Below are 17,400 nucleotides of genomic sequence, written 5' to 3'. Positions count from 1 at the left end.
CGTGTTTGAATCACGTAGTAATGTGGTAATACACTGAAGCAGTCAATAAAACCTGGTTTCGATCAATATTTTAGAGGATAACACCGGTTTGGTCTGGGTTAGGTCTGGGTTATGCCCGCATCTGGCTCATGATTTTACCTTCTTCGCATACTTGTTGGCCAGATCCTGGGTTTTTTTCGTGTTTGAATCACGTAGTAATGTGGTAACACACTGAAGCAGTCAATTAAACCTGGTTTCGATCAATATTTTAGAGGATAACGCCGGTTAGGTCTGGGTTAGGTCTGGGAAATGCGCGCATCTGGCTTATACTTTCGCCTTCTTCGCATACTTGTTGGTCAGATCCTGAGTTTTTTTCGTGTTTGAATCACGTAGGAATGTGGTAACACACTGAAGCAGTCAATTAAACCTGGTTTCGATCAATATTTTAGAGGATAACACCGGTTAGGTCTGGGTTAGGTCCGGGATATGCGCGCATCTGGCTTATACTTTCGCCTTTTTCGCAAACTTGTTGGCCAGATCCTGGATTTTTTCCGTGTTTGAATCACGTAGTAATGTTGTACCACACTGAGGCAGTCTATTAAACCTGGATTCGGACAATATTTTAGAGGATAACACCGGTTATGTCTGGGTTAGGTCTGGGATATGCCCGCATCTGGCTCATGATTTTGCCTTCTTCGTATACTTGTTGGCCAGATCCTGGGTTTTTTTCGTGTTTGAATCATGTAGTAATGTGGTAACACACTGAAGCAGTCAATTAAACCTGGTTTCGATCAATATTTTAGAGGATAACGCCGGTTAGGTCTGGGTTAGGTCTGGGTTATGCCCGCATCTGGCTCATGATTTTGTTTTCTTCGCATACTTGTTGGCCAGATCCTGGGTATTTTCCGTGTTTGAATCACGTAGTAATGTGGTAACACACTGAAGCAGTCAAATAAACCTGGTTTCGATCAATATTTTAGAGGATAACACCGGTTAGGTCTGGGTTAGGTCTGGGATTTGCGCGCATCTGGCTTATACTTTCGCCTTTTTCGCAAATTTGTTGGCCAGATCCCGGGTATTTTCCGTGTTTGAATCACGTAGTAATGTGGTAACACACTGAAGCAGTCAATTAAACCTGGTTTCGATCAATATTTCAGAGGATAACACCGGTTAGGTCTGGGTTAGGTCTGGGTTATGCCCGCATCTGGCTCATGATTTTGCCTTCTTCGCATACTTGTTGGCCAGATCCTGGGTTTTTTTCGTGTTTGAATCATGTAGTAATGTGGTAACACACTGAAGCAGTCAATTAAACCTGGTTTCGATCAATATTTCAGAGGATAACACCGGTTAGGTCTGGGTTAGGTCTGGGTTTTGCCCGCATCTGGCTCATGATTTTGCCTTCTTCGCATACTTGTTGGCCAGATCCTGGGTTTTTTTCGTGTTTGAATCACGTAGTAATGTGGTAATACACTGAAGCAGTCAATAAAATCTGGTTTCGATCAATATTTTAGAGGATAACACCGGTTAGGTCTGGGTTAGGTCTGCGTTATGCCCGCATCTGGCTCATGATTTTGCCTTCTTCGCATACATGTTGGCCAGATCCTGGGTTTTTTTCCGGTTTGAATAACGCAGTAATGTGGTACCACACTGAAGCAGTCAATTAGACCTGGTTTCGATCAATATTTCAGAGGATAACACCGGTTAGGTCTGGGTTAGGTCCGGGATATGCCCGCATCTGGCTCATGATTTTGCCTTCTTCGCATACTTGTCGGCCAGATCCTGGGTTTTTTTCGTGTTTGAATCACGTAGTAATGTGGTAATACACTGAAGCAGTCAATAAAACCTGGTTTCGATCAATATTTTAGAGGATAACACCGGTTAGGTCTGGGTCAGGTCTGGGATTTGCGCGCATCTGGCTTATACTTTCGCCTTTTTCGCAAACTTGTTGGCCAGATCCTGGGTATTTTTCGTGTTTGAATCACGTAGTAATGTGGTAACACTCTGAAGCAGTCAATTAAACCTGGTTTCGATCAATATTTCAGAGGATAACACCGGTTAGGTCTGGGTTAGGTCTGGGATATGCGCGCATCTGGCTTATACTTTCGCCTTTTTCGCAAACTTGATGGCTAGATCCTGGGTTTTTTTCGGGTTTGAATAACGCAGTAATGTGGTACCACACTGAAGCAGTCAATTAAACCTGGTTTCGATCAATATTTTAGAGGATAACGCCGGTTAGGTCTGGGTTAGGTCTGGGTTATGCCCGCATCTGGCTCATGATTTTGCCTTCTTCGCATACTTGTTGGCCAGATCCTGGGTTTTTTTCGTGTTTGAATCACGTAGTAATGTGGTAACACTCTGAAGCAGTCAATTAAACCTGGTTTCGATCAATATTTCAGAGGATAACACCGGTTAGGTCTGGGTTAGGTCTGGGTTATGCCCGCATCTGGCTCATGATTTTGCCTTCTTCGCATACTTGTTGGCCAGATCCTGGGTTTTTTTCGTGTTTGAATCACGTAGTAATGTGGTAATACTCTGAAGCAGTCAATTAAACCTGGTTTCGATCAATATTTTAGAGGATAACACCGGTTAGGTCTGGGTTAGGTCTGGGATATGCGCGCATCTGGCTTATACTTTCGCCTTTTTCGCAAACTTGTTGGCCAGATCCTGGATTTTTTCCGTGATTGAATCACGTAGTAATGTTGTACCACACTGAGGCAGTCAATTAAACCTGGATTCGGACATTATTTTAGAGGATAACACCGGTTAGGTCTGGGTTAGGTCTGGGTTATGCCCGCATCTGGCTCATGATTTTGCCTTCTTCGCATACTTGTTGGCCAGATCCTGGGTTTTTTTCGTGTTTGAATCATGTAGTAATGTGGTAACACACAGAAGCAGTCAATTAAACCTGGTTTCGATCAATATTTGAGAGGATAACACCGGTTAGGTCTGGGTTAGGTCTGGGTTATGCCCGCATCTGGCTCATGATTTTGCCTTCTTCGCATACTTGTTGGCCAGATCCTGGGGTTTTTCCGTGTTTGAATCACGTAGTAATTTGGTAATACACTGAAGCAGTCAATTAAACCTGGTTTCGATCAATATTTTAGAGGATAACACCGGTTAGGTCTGGGTTAGGTCTGGGTTACGCCCGCATCTGGCTCATGATTTTGCCTTCTTCGCATACTTGTTGGCCAGATCCTGGGTTTTTTTCGTGTTTGAATCACGTAGTAATGTGGTAACACACTGAAGCAGTCAATTAAACCTGGTTTCGATCAATATTTTAGAGGATAACACCGGTTAGGTCTGGGTTAGGTCTGGGTTATGCCCGCATCTGGCTCATGATTTTGCCTTCTTCGCATACTTGTTGGCCAGATCCTGGGTTTTTTTCGTGTTTGAATCACGTAGTAATGTGGTAACACACTGAAGCAGTCAATTAAACCTGGTTTCGAACAATATTTCAGAGGATAACACCGGTTAGGTCTGGGTTAGGTCTGGGTTATGCCCGCATCTGGCTCATGATTTTGCCTTCTTCGCATACTTGTTGGCCAGATCCTCGGTTTTTTTCGTGTTTGAATCATGTAGTAATGTGGTAACACACTGAAGCAGTCAATTAAACCTGGTTTCGATCAATATTTTAGAGGATAACACCGGTTAGGTCTGGGTTAGGTCTGGGTTATGCCCGCGTCTGGCTCATGATTTTGCCTTCTTCGCATACTTGTTGGCCAGATCCTGGGTTTTTTTCGTGTTTGAATCACGTAGTAATGAGGTAATACACTGAAGCAGTCAATTAAACCTGGTTTCGTTCAATATTTTAGAGGATAACACCGGTTAGGTCTTGGTTAGGTCTGGGATATGCGCGCATCTGGCTTATACTTTCGCCTTTTTCGCATACTTGTTGGCCAGATCCTGGGTTTTTTCCGTGTTTGAATCACGCAGTCATGTGGTAACACACTGAAGCAGACAATTAAACCTGGTTTCGATCAATATTTCAGAGGATAACACTGGTTAGGTCTGGGTTAGGTCTGGGTTATGCCCGCATCTGGCTCATGATTTTGCCTTCTTCGCATACTTGTTAGCCAGATCCTGGGTTTTTTTCGTGTTTGAATCACGTAGTAATGTTGTACCACACTGAGGCAGTCAATTAAACCTGGATTCGGACATTATTTTAGAGGATAACACCGGTTAGGTCTGGGTTAGGTCTGGGTTATGCCCGCATCTGGCTCATGATTTTGCCTTCTTCGCATACTTGTTGGCCAGATCCTGGGTATTTTCCGTGTTTGAATCACGTAGTAATGTGGTAACACACTGAAGCAGTCAATTAAACCTGGTTTCGATCAATATTTTAGAGGATAACACCGGTTAGGTCTGGGTTAGGTCTGGGATTTGCGCGCATCAGGCTTATACTTTCGCCTTCTTCGCATACTTGTCGGCCAGATCCTGGGTTTTTTCGTGTTTGAATCATGTAGCAATGTGGTAACACACTCAAGCAGTCAATTAAACCTGGTTTCGATCAATATTTTAGAGGATAACACCGGTTAGGTCTGGGTTAGGTCTGGGTTATGCCCGCGTCTGGCTCATGATTTTGCCTTCTTCGCATACTTGTTGGCCAGATCCTGGGTTTTTTTCGTGTTTGAATCACGTAGTAATGAGGTAATACACTGAAGCAGTCAATTAAACCTGGTTTCGTTCAATATTTTAGAGGATAACACCGGTTAGGTCTTGGTTAGGTCTGGGATATGCGCGCATCTGGCTTATACTTTCGCCTTTTTCGCATACTTGTTGGCCAGATCCTGGGTTTTTTCCGTGTTTGAATCACGCAGTCATGTGGTAACACACTGAAGCAGTCAATTAAACCTGGTTTCGATCAATATTTCAGAGGATAACACCGGTTAGGTCTGGGTTAGGTCTGGGTTATGCCCGCATCTGGCTCATGATTTTGCCTTCTTCGCATACTTGTTAGCCAGATCCTGGGTTTTTTTCGTGTTTGAATCACGTAGTAATGTTGTACCACACTGAGGCAGTCAATTAAACCTGGATTCGGACATTATTTTAGAGGATAACACCGGTTAGGTCTGGGTTAGGTCTGGGTTATGCCCGCATCTGGCTCATGATTTTGCCTTCTTCGCATACTTGTCGGCCAGATCCTGGGTTTTTTTCGTGTTTGAATCACGTAGTAATGTGGTAATACTCTGAAGCAGTCAATTAAACCTGGTTTCGATCAATATTTTAGAGGATAACACCGGTTAGGTCTGGGTTAGGTCTGGGTTATGCCCGCATCTGGCTCATGATTTTGCCTTCTTCGCATACTTGTTGGCCAGATCCTGGGTTTTTTTCGTGTTTGAATCACGTAGTAATGTGGTAATACTCTGAAGCAGTCAATTAAACCTGGTTTCGATCAATATTTTAGAGGATAACACCGGTTAGGTCTGGGTTAGGTCTGGGATATGCGCGCATCTGGCTTATACTTTCGCCTTTTTCGCAAACTTGTTGGCCAGATCCTGGATTTTTTCCGTGATTGAATCACGTAGTAATGTTGTACCACACTGAGGCAGTCAATTAAACCTGGATTCGGACATTATTTTAGAGGATAACACCGGTTAGGTCTGGGTTAGGTCTGGGTTATGCCCGCATCTGGCTCATGATTTTGCCTTCTTCGCATACTTGTTGGCCAGATCCTGGGTTTTTTTCGTGTTTGAATCATGTAGTAATGTGGTAACACACAGAAGCAGTCAATTAAACCTGGTTTCGATCAATATTTGAGAGGATAACACCGGTTAGGTCTGGGTTAGGTCTGGGTTATGCCCGCATCTGGCTCATGATTTTGCCTTCTTCGCATACTTGTTGGCCAGATCCTGGGGTTTTTCCGTGTTTGAATCACGTAGTAATGTGGTAATACACTGAAGCAGTCAATTAAACCTGGTTTCGATCAATATTTTAGAGGATAACACCGGTTAGGTCTGGGTTAGGTCTGGGTTACGCCCGCATCTGGCTCATGATTTTGCCTTCTTCGCATACTTGTTGGCCAGATCCTGGGTTTTTTTCGTGTTTGAATCACGTAGTAATGTGGTAACACACTGAAGCAGTCAATTAAACCTGGTTTCGATCAATATTTTAGAGGATAACACCGGTTAGGTCTGGGTTAGGTCTGGGTTATGCCCGCATCTGGCTCATGATTTTGCCTTCTTCGCATACTTGTTGGCCAGATCCTGGGTTTTTTTCGTGTTTGAATCACGTAGTAATGTGGTAACACACTGAAGCAGTCAATTAAACCTGGTTTCGATCAATATTTCAGAGGATAACACCGGTTAGGTCTGGGTTAGGTCTGGGTTATGCCCGCATCTGGCTCATGATTTTGCCTTCTTCGCATACTTGTTGGCCAGATCCTCGGTTTTTTTCGTGTTTGAATCATGTAGTAATGTGGTAACACACTGAAGCAGTCAATTAAACCTGGTTTCGATCAATATTTTAGAGGATAACACCGGTTAGGTCTGGGTTAGGTCTGGGTTATGCCCGCGTCTGGCTCATGATTTTGCCTTCTTCGCATACTTGTTGGCCAGATCCTGGGTTTTTTTCGTGTTTGAATCACGTAGTAATGAGGTAATACACTGAAGCAGTCAATTAAACCTGGTTTCGTTCAATATTTTAGAGGATAACACCGGTTAGGTCTTGGTTAGGTCTGGGATATGCGCGCATCTGGCTTATACTTTCGCCTTTTTCGCATACTTGTTGGCCAGATCCTGGGTTTTTTCCGTGTTTGAATCACGCAGTCATGTGGTAACACACTGAAGCAGTCAATTAAACCTGGTTTCGATCAATATTTCAGAGGATAACACCGGTTAGGTCTGGGTTAGGTCTGGGTTATGCCCGCATCTGGCTCATGATTTTGCCTTCTTCGCATACTTGTTAGCCAGATCCTGGGTTTTTTTCGTGTTTGAATCACGTAGTAATGTTGTACCACACTGAGGCAGTCAATTAAACCTGGATTCGGACATTATTTTAGAGGATAACACCGGTTAGGTCTGGGTTAGGTCTGGGTTATGCCCGCATCTGGCTCATGATTTTGCCTTCTTCGCATACTTGTCGGCCAGATCCTGGGTTTTTTCGTGTTTGAATCATGTAGCAATGTGGTAACACACTCAAGCAGTCAATTAAACCTGGTTTCGATCAATATTTTAGAGGATAACACCGGTTAGGTCTGGGTTAGGTCTGGGTTATGCCCGCATCTGGCTCATGATTTTGCCTTCTTCGCATACTTGTTGGCCAGATCCTGGGTTTTTTTCGTGTTTGAATCACGTAGTAATGTGGTAATACACTGAAGCAGTCAATAAAACCTGGTTTCGATCAATATTTTAGAGGATAACACCGGTTAGGTCTGGGTTAGGTCTGGGATTTGCGCGCATCTGGCTTATACTTTCGCCTTTTTCGCAAACTTGTTGGCCAGATCCAGGGTATTTTCTGTGTTTGAATCACGTAGTAATGTGGTAACACACTGAAGCAGTCAATTAAACCTGGTTTCGATCAATATTTCAGAGGATAACACCGGTTAGGTCTGGGTTAGGTCTGGGTTATGACCGCATCTGGCTCACGATTTTGCCTTCTTCGCAAACTTGTTGGCCAGATCCTGGGTTTTTTTCGTGTTTGAATCACGTAGTAATGTGGTAACACACTGAAGCTGTCAATTAAACCTGGTTTCGATCAATATTTTAGAGGATAACACCGGTTAGGGCTGGGTAAGGTCTGGGTTATGCCCGCATCTGGCTCATGATTTTGCCTTCTTCGCATACTTGTTGGCCAGATCCTGGGTTTTTTCCGTGTTTGAATCACGTAGTAATGTGGTAACACACTGAAGCAGTCAATTAAACCTGGTTTCGATCAATATTGCAGAGGATAACACCGGTTAGGTCTGGGTTAGGTCTGGGAAATGCGCGCATCTGGCTTATACTTTCGCCTTCTTCGCATACTTGTTGGTCAGATCCTGGGTTTTTTCCGTGTTTGAATCACGTAGTAATGTGGTAACACACTGAAGCAGTCAATTAAACCTGGTTTCGATCAATATTTTAGAGGATAACACCGGTTAGGTCTGGGTTAGGTCTGGGATTTGCGCGCATCTGGCTTATACTTTCGCCTTTTTCGCAAACTTGTTGGCCAGATCCTGGGTATTTTCCGTGTTTGAATCACGTAGTAATGTGGTAACACACTGAAGCAGTCAATTAAACCTGGTTTCGATCAATATTTTAGAGGATAACACCGGTTAGGCCTGGGTTAGGTCCGGGATATGCCCGCATCTGGCTCATGATTTTGCCTTCTTCGCATACTTGTTGGCCAGATCCAGGGTTTTTTTCGTGTTTGAATCACGTAGTAATGTGGTAACACACTGAAGCAGTCAATTAAACCTGGTTTCGATCAATATTTCAGAGGATAACACCGGTTAGGTCTGGGTTAGGTCCGGGATATGCCCGCATCTGGCTCATGATTTTGCCTTCTTCGCATACTTGTTGGCCAGATCCAGGGTTTTTTTCGTGTTTGAATCACGTAGTAATGTGGTAACACACTGAAGCAGTCAATTAAACCTGGTTTCGATCAATATTTCAGAGGATAACACCGGTTAGGTCTGGGTTAGGTCCGGGATATGCCCGCATCTGGCTCATGATTTTGCCTTCTTCGCATACTTGTTGGCCAGATCCAGGGTTTTTTTCGTGTTTGAATCACGTAGTAATGTGGTAACACACTGAAGCAGTCAATTAAACCTGGTTTCGATCAATATTTCAGAGGATAACACCGGTTAGGCCTGGGTTAGGTCCGGGATATGCCCGCATCTGGCTCATGATTTTGCCTTCTTCGCATACTTGTTGGCCAGATCCTGGGTTTTTTTCGTGTTTGAATCACGTAGTAATGTGGTAACACACTGAAGCTGTCAATTAAACCTGGTTTCGATCAATATTTTAGAGGATAACACCGGTTAGGTCTGGGTTAGGTCTGGGATTTGCGCGCATCTGGCTTATACTTTCGCCTTTTTCGCAAACTTGTTGGCCAGATCCAGGGTTTTTTTCGTGTTTGAATCACGTAGTAATGTGGTAACACACTGAAGCAGTCAATTAAACCTGGTTTCGATCAATATTTCAGAGGATAACACCGGTTAGGTCTGGGTTAGGTCCGGGATATGCCCGCATCTGGCTCATGATTTTGCCTTCTTCGCATACTTGTTGGCCAGATCCTGGGTTTTTTTCGTGTTTGAATCACGTAGTAATGTGGTAATACACTGAAGCAGTCAATAAAACCTGGTTTCGATCAATATTTTAGAGGATAACACCGGTTAGGTCTGGGTTAGGTCCGGGATATGCCCGCTTCTGGCTCATGATTTTGCCTTCTTCGCATACTTGTTGGCCAGATCCTGGGTTTTTTTCGTGTTTGAATCACGTAGTAATGTGGTAATACTCTGAAGCAGTCAATTAAACCTGGTTTCGATCAATATTTTAGAGGATAACACCGGTTAGGTCTGGGTTAGGTCTGGGATATGCGCGCATCTGGCTTATACTTTCGCCTTTTTCGCAAACTTGTTGGCCAGATCCTGGATTTTTTCCGTGATTGAATCACGTAGTAATGTTGTACCACACTGAGGCAGTCAATTAAACCTGGATTCGGACATTATTTTAGAGGATAACACCGGTTAGGTCTGGGTTAGGTCTGGGTTATGCCCGCATCTGGCTCATGATTTTGCCTTCTTCGCATACTTGTTGGCCAGATCCTGGGTTTTTTTCGTGTTTGAATCATGTAGTAATGTGGTAACACACAGAAGCAGTCAATTAAACCTGGTTTCGATCAATATTTGAGAGGATAACACCGGTTAGGTCTGGGTTAGGTCTGGGTTATGCCCGCATCTGGCTCATGATTTTGCCTTCTTCGCATACTTGTTGGCCAGATCCTGGGGTTTTTCCGTGTTTGAATCACGTAGTAATGTGGTAATACACTGAAGCAGTCAATTAAACCTGGTTTCGATCAATATTTTAGAGGATAACACCGGTTAGGTCTGGGTTAGGTCTGGGTTACGCCCGCATCTGGCTCATGATTTTGCCTTCTTCGCATACTTGTTGGCCAGATCCTGGGTTTTTTTCGTGTTTGAATCACGTAGTAATGTGGTAACACACTGAAGCAGTCAATTAAACCTGGTTTCGATCAATATTTTAGAGGATAACACCGGTTAGGACTGGGTTAGGTCTGGGTTATGCCCGCATCTGGCTCATGATTTTGCCTTCTTCGCATACTTGTTGGCCAGATCCTGGGTTTTTTTCGTGTTTGAATCACGTAGTAATGTGGTAACACACTGAAGCAGTCAATTAAACCTGGTTTCGATCAATATTTCAGAGGATAACACCGGTTAGGTCTGGGTTAGGTCTGGGTTATGCCCGCATCTGGCTCATGATTTTGCCTTCTTCGCATACTTGTTGGCCAGATCCTCGGTTTTTTTCGTGTTTGAATCATGTAGTAATGTGGTAACACACTGAAGCAGTCAATTAAACCTGGTTTCGATCAATATTTTAGAGGATAACACCGGTTAGGTCTGGGTTAGGTCTGGGTTATGCCCGCGTCTGGCTCATGATTTTGCCTTCTTCGCATACTTGTTGGCCAGATCCTGGGTTTTTTTCGTGTTTGAATCACGTAGTAATGAGGTAATACACTGAAGCAGTCAATTAAACCTGGTTTCGTTCAATATTTTAGAGGATAACACCGGTTAGGCCTTGGTTAGGTCTGGGATATGCGCGCATCTGGCTTATACTTTCGCCTTTTTCGCATACTTGTTGGCCAGATCCTGGGTTTTTTCCGTGTTTGAATCACGCAGTCATGTGGTAACACACTGAAGCAGTCAATTAAACCTGGTTTCGATCAATATTTCAGAGGATAACACCGGTTAGGTCTGGGTTAGGTCTGGGTTATGCCCGCATCTGGCTCATGATTTTGCCTTCTTCGCATACTTGTTAGCCAGATCCTGGGTTTTTTTCGTGTTTGAATCACGTAGTAATGTTGTACCACACTGAGGCAGTCAATTAAACCTGGATTCGGACATTATTTTAGAGGATAACACCGGTTAGGTCTGGGTTAGGTCTGGGTTATGCCCGCATCTGGCTCATGATTTTGCCTTCTTCGCATACTTGTCGGCCAGATCCTGGGTTTTTTCGTGTTTGAATCATGTAGCAATGTGGTAACACACTCAAGCAGTCAATTAAACCTGGTTTCGATCAATATTTTAGAGGATAACACCGGTTAGGTCTGGGTTAGGTCTGGGTTATGCCCGCATCTGGCTCATGATTTTGCCTTCTTCGCATACTTGTTGGCCAGATCCTGGGTTTTTTTCGTGTTTGAATCACGTAGTAATGTGGTAATACACTGAAGCAGTCAATAAAACCTGGTTTCGATCAATATTTTAGAGGATAACACCGGTTAGGTCTGGGTTAGGTCTGGGATTTGCGCGCATCTGGCTTATACTTTCGCCTTTTTCGCAAACTTGTTGGCCAGATCCAGGGTATTTTCTGTGTTTGAATCACGTAGTAATGTGGTAACACACTGAAGCAGTCAATTAAACCTGGTTTCGATCAATATTTCAGAGGATAACACCGGTTAGGTCTGGGTTAGGTCTGGGTTATGACCGCATCTGGCTCACGATTTTGCCTTCTTCGCAAACTTGTTGGCCAGATCCTGGGTTTTTTTCGTGTTTGAATCACGTAGTAATGTGGTAACACACTGAAGCTGTCAATTAAACCTGGTTTCGATCAATATTTTAGAGGATAACACCGGTTAGGGCTGGGTAAGGTCTGGGTTATGCCCGCATCTGGCTCATGATTTTGCCTTCTTCGCATACTTGTTGGCCAGATCCTGGGTTTTTTCCGTGTTTGAATCACGTAGTAATGTGGTAACACACTGAAGCAGTCAATTAAACCTGGTTTCGATCAATATTGCAGAGGATAACACCGGTTAGGTCTGGGTTAGGTCTGGGAAATGCGCGCATCTGGCTTATACTTTCGCCTTCTTCGCATACTTGTTGGTCAGATCCTGGGTTTTTTCCGTGTTTGAATCACGTAGTAATGTGGTAACACACTGAAGCAGTCAATTAAACCTGGTTTCGATCAATATTTTAGAGGATAACACCGGTTAGGTCTGGGTTAGGTCTGGGATTTGCGCGCATCTGGCTTATACTTTCGCCTTTTTCGCAAACTTGTTGGCCAGATCCTGGGTATTTTCCGTGTTTGAATCACGTAGTAATGTGGTAACACACTGAAGCAGTCAATTAAACCTGGTTTCGATCAATATTTTAGAGGATAACACCGGTTAGGCCTGGGTTAGGTCCGGGATATGCCCGCATCTGGCTCATGATTTTGCCTTCTTCGCATACTTGTTGGCCAGATCCAGGGTTTTTTTCGTGTTTGAATCACGTAGTAATGTGGTAACACACTGAAGCAGTCAATTAAACCTGGTTTCGATCAATATTTCAGAGGATAACACCGGTTAGGTCTGGGTTAGGTCCGGGATATGCCCGCATCTGGCTCATGATTTTGCCTTCTTCGCATACTTGTTGGCCAGATCCTGGGTTTTTTTCGTGTTTGAATCACGTAGTAATGTGGTAATACACTGAAGCAGTCAATAAAACCTGGTTTCGATCAATATTTTAGAGGATAACACCGGTTAGGTCTGGGTTAGGTCCGGGATATGCCCGCTTCTGGCTCATGATTTTGCCTTCTTCGCATACTTGTTGGCCAGATCCTGGGTTTTTTTCGTGTTTGAATCACGTAGTAATGTGGTAACACACTGAAGCTGTCAATTAAACCTGGTTTCGATCAATATTTTAGAGGATAACACCGGTTAGGTCTGGGTTAGGTCTGGGATTTGCGCGCATCTGGCTTATACTTTCGCCTTTTTCGCAAACTTGTTGGCCAGATCCAGGGTTTTTTTCGTGTTTGAATCACGTAGTAATGTGGTAACACACTGAAGCAGTCAATTAAACCTGGTTTCGATCAATATTTCAGAGGATAACACCGGTTAGGTCTGGGTTAGGTCCGGGATATGCCCGCATCTGGCTCATGATTTTGCCTTCTTCGCATACTTGTTGGCCAGATCCTGGGTTTTTTTCGTGTTTGAATCACGTAGTAATGTGGTAATACACTGAAGCAGTCAATAAAACCTGGTTTCGATCAATATTTTAGAGGATAACACCGGTTAGGTCTGGGTTAGGTCCGGGATATGCCCGCTTCTGGCTCATGATTTTGCCTTCTTCGCATACTTGTTGGCCAGATCCTGGGTTTTTTTCGTGTTTGAATCACGTAGTAATGTGGTAACACACTGAAGCTGTCAATTAAACCTGGTTTCGATCAATATTTTAGAGGATAACACCGGTTAGGTCTGGGTTAGGTCTGGGATTTGCGCGCATCTGGCTTATACTTTCGCCTTTTTCGCAAACTTGTTGGCCAGATCCTGGGTATTTTCCGTGTTTGAATCACGTAGTAATGTGGTAACACACTGAAGCAGTCAATTAAACCTGGTTTCGATCAATATTTCAGAGGATAACACCGGTTAGGCCTGGGTTAGGTCCGGGATATGCCCGCATCTGGCTCATGATTTTGCCTTCTTCGCATACTTGTTGGCCAGATCCTGGGTTTTTTCCGTGTTTGAATCACGTAGTAATGTGGTAACACACTGAAGCAGTCAATTAAACCTGGTTTCGATCAATATTTCAGAGGATAACACCGGTTAGGTCTGGGTTAGGTCTGGGTTATGCCCGCATCTGGCTCATGATTTTGCCTTCTTCGCATACTTGTTGGCCAGATCCTGGGTTTTTTTCGTGTTTGAATCACGTAGTAATGTGGTAATACACTGAAGCAGTCAATAAAACCTGGTTTCGATCAATATTTTAGAGGATAACACCGGTTAGGTCTGGGTTAGGTCCGGGATATGCCCGCTTCTGGCTCATGATTTTGCCTTCTTCGCATACTTGTTGGCCAGATCCTGGGTTTTTTTCGTGTTTGAATCACGTAGTAATGTGGTAACACACTGAAGCTGTCAATTAAACCTGGTTTCGATCAATATTTTAGAGGATAACACCGGTTACGTCTGGGTTAGGTCTGGGTTATGCCCGCATCTGGCTCATGATTTTGCCTTCTTCGCATACTTGTTGGCCAGATCCTGGGTTTTTTTCGTGTTTGAATCACGTAGTAATGTGGTAACACACTGAAGCTGTCAATTAAACCTGGTTTCGATCAATATTTTAGAGGATAACACCGGTTAGGTCTGGGTTAGGTCTGGGATTTGCGCGCATCTGGCTTATTCTTTCGCATTTTTCGCCAACTTGTTGGCCAGATCCTGGGTATTTTCCGTGTTTGAATCACGTAGTAATGTGGTAACACACTGAAGCAGTCAACTAAACCTGGTTTCGATCAATATTTCAGAGGATAACACCGGTTAGGTCTGGGTTAGGTCTGGGTTATGCCCGCATCTGGCTCATGATTTTGCCTTCTTCGCATACTTGTTGGCCAGATCCTGGGTTTTTTTCGTGTTTGAATCACGTAGTAATGTGGTAATACACTGAAGCAGTCAATAAAACCTGGTTTCGGTCAATATTTTAGAGGATAACACCGGTTAGGTCTGGGATAGGTCCGGGATATGCCCGCATTTGGCTTATACTTTCGCCTTTTTCGCAAACTTGTTGGCCAGATCCTGGGTTTTTTTCGTGTTTGAATCACGTAGTAATGTGGTAACACACTGAAGCTGTCAATTAAACCTGGTTTCGATCAATATTTTAGAGGATAACACCCGTTAGGTCTGGGTTAGGTCTGGGTTATGCCCGCATCTGGCTCATGATTTTGCCTTCTTCGCATACTTGTTGGCCAGATCCTGGGCTTTTTCGTGTTTGAATCACGTAGTAATGTGGTAACACACTGAAGCTGTCAATTAAACCTGGTTTCGATCAATATTTTAGAGGATAACACCGGTTAGGTCTGGGTTAGGTCTGGGTTATGCCCGCATCTGGCTCATGATTTTGCCTTCCTCGCATACTTGGTGGCTAGATCTTGGGTTTTTTTCGTGTTTGAATCACGTAGGAATGTGGTAACACACTGAAGCAGTCAATTAAACCTGGTTTCGATCAATATTTTAGAGGATAACACCGGTTAGGTCTGGGTTAGGTCCGGGATATGCGCGCATCTGGCTTATACTTTCGCATTTTTCGCAAACTTGTTGGCCAGATCCTGGGTTTTTTCCGTGTTTGAATCACGTAGTAATGTGGTAACACACTGAAGCAGTCAATAAAACCTTGTTTCGATCAATATTTTAGAGGATAACACCGGTTAAGTCTGGGTTAGGTCTGGGATTTGCGCGCATCTGGCTTATACTTTCGCCTTTTTCGCAAACCTGTTGGCCAGATCCTGGGTATTTTCCATGTTTGAATCACGTAGTAATGTGGTAACACACTGAAGCTGTCAATTAAACCTGGTTTCGATCAATATTTTAGAGAATAACACCGGTTAGGTCTGGGTGAGGTCTGGGTAATGCCCGCATCTGGCTCATGATTTTGCCTTCATCGCAAACTTGTTTGCAAGATCCTGGGTTTTTTCCGTGTTTGAATCACGTAGTAATGTGGTAACACACTGAAGCAGTCAATTAAACCTGGTTTCGATCAATATTTTAGAGGATAACACCGGTTAGGTCTGGGTAAGGTCTGGGTTATGCCCGCATCTGGCTCATGATTTTGCCTTCATCGCATACTTGTTGGCCAGATCCTGGGTTTTTTCCGTGTTTGAATAACGCAGTAATGTGGTACCACACTGAAGCAGTCAATTAAACCTGGTTTCGACGAATATTTTAGAGGATAACACCGGTTAGGTCTGGGTTAGGTCCGGGATATGCCCGCATCTGGCTCATGACTTTGCCTTCTTCGCATACTTGTTGGCCAGATCCTGGGTTTTTTTCGTGTTTGAATCACGTAGTAATGTGGTAACACACTGAAGCTGTCAATTAAACCTGGTTTCGATCAATATTTTAGAGGATAACACCAGTTAGGTCTGGGTTAGGTCTGGGATATGCGCGCATCTGGCTTATACTTTCACCTTTATCGCAAACTTGTTGGCCAGATCCTGGGTTTTTTCCGTGTTTGATCACGTAGTAATGTGGTAACACACTGAAGCAGTCAATAAAACCTGGTTTCGATCAATATTTTAGAGGATAACACCGGTTAGGTCTGGGTTAGGTCTGGGAAATGCGCGCATCTGGCTTATACTTTCGCCTTCTTCGCATACTTGTTGGTCAGATCCTGGGTTTTTTCCGTGTTTGATCACGTAGTAATGTGGTAACACACTGAAGCAGTCAATAAAACCTGGTTTCGATCAATATTTTAGAGGATAACACCGGTTAGGTCTGGGTTAGGTCTGGGATTTGCGCGCATCTGGCTTATACTTTCGCATTTTTCGCAAACTTGTTGGCCAGATCCTGGGTATTTTCCGTGTTTGAATCACGTAGGAATGTGGTAACACACTGAAGCAGTCAATTAAACCTGGTTTCGATCAATATTTTAGAGGATAACACCGGTTAGGTCTGGGTAAGGTCTGGGTTATGCCCGCATCTGGCTCATGATTTTGCCTTCATCGCATACTTGTTTGCCAGATCCTGGGTTTTTTTCGTGTTTGAATTACGTAGTAATGTGGTAATACACTGAAGCAGTCAATAAAACCTGGTTTCGATCAATATTTTAGAGGATAACACCGGTTAGGTCTGGGTTAGGTCTGGGTTATGCCCGCATCTGGCTCATGATTTTGCCTTCTTCGCATACTTGTTGGCCAGATCCTGGGGTTTTTTCGTGTTTGATTCACGTAGTAATGTGGTAACACACTGAAGCAGTAACTTAAACCTGGTTTCGATCAATATTTTAGAGGACAACACCGGTTAGGTCTGGGTAAGGTCTGGGTTATGCCCGCATCTGGCTCATGATTTTGCCTTCATCGCATACTTGTTGGCCAGATCCTGGGTTTTTTCCGTGTTTGAATAACGCAGTAATGTGGTACCACACTGAAGCAGTCAATTAAACCTGGTTTCGACGAATATTTTAGAGGATAACACCGGCTAGGTCTGGGTTAGGTCCGGGATATGCCCGCATCTGGCTCATGACTTTGCCTTCTTCGCATACTTGTTGGCCAGATCCTGGGTTTTTTTCGTGTTTGAATCACGTAGTAATGTGGTAACACACTGAAGCTGTCAATTAAACCTGGTTTCGATCAATATTTTAGAGGATAACACCGGTTAGGTCTGGGTAAGGTCTGGGTTATGCCCGCATCTGGCTCATGATTTTGCCTTCATCGCATACTTGTTTGCCAGATCCTGGGTTTTTTCGTGTTTGAATCACGTAGTAATGTGGTAATACACTGAAGCAGTCAATAAAACCTGGTTTCG

Source organism: Colletes latitarsis, chromosome 13 (genome assembly GCF_051014445.1).
Source record: "Colletes latitarsis isolate SP2378_abdomen chromosome 13, iyColLati1, whole genome shotgun sequence".
In the NCBI taxonomy this organism is placed as follows: domain Eukaryota; kingdom Metazoa; phylum Arthropoda; class Insecta; order Hymenoptera; family Colletidae; genus Colletes; species Colletes latitarsis.
This window is presented reverse-complemented; position numbering follows the sequence as displayed.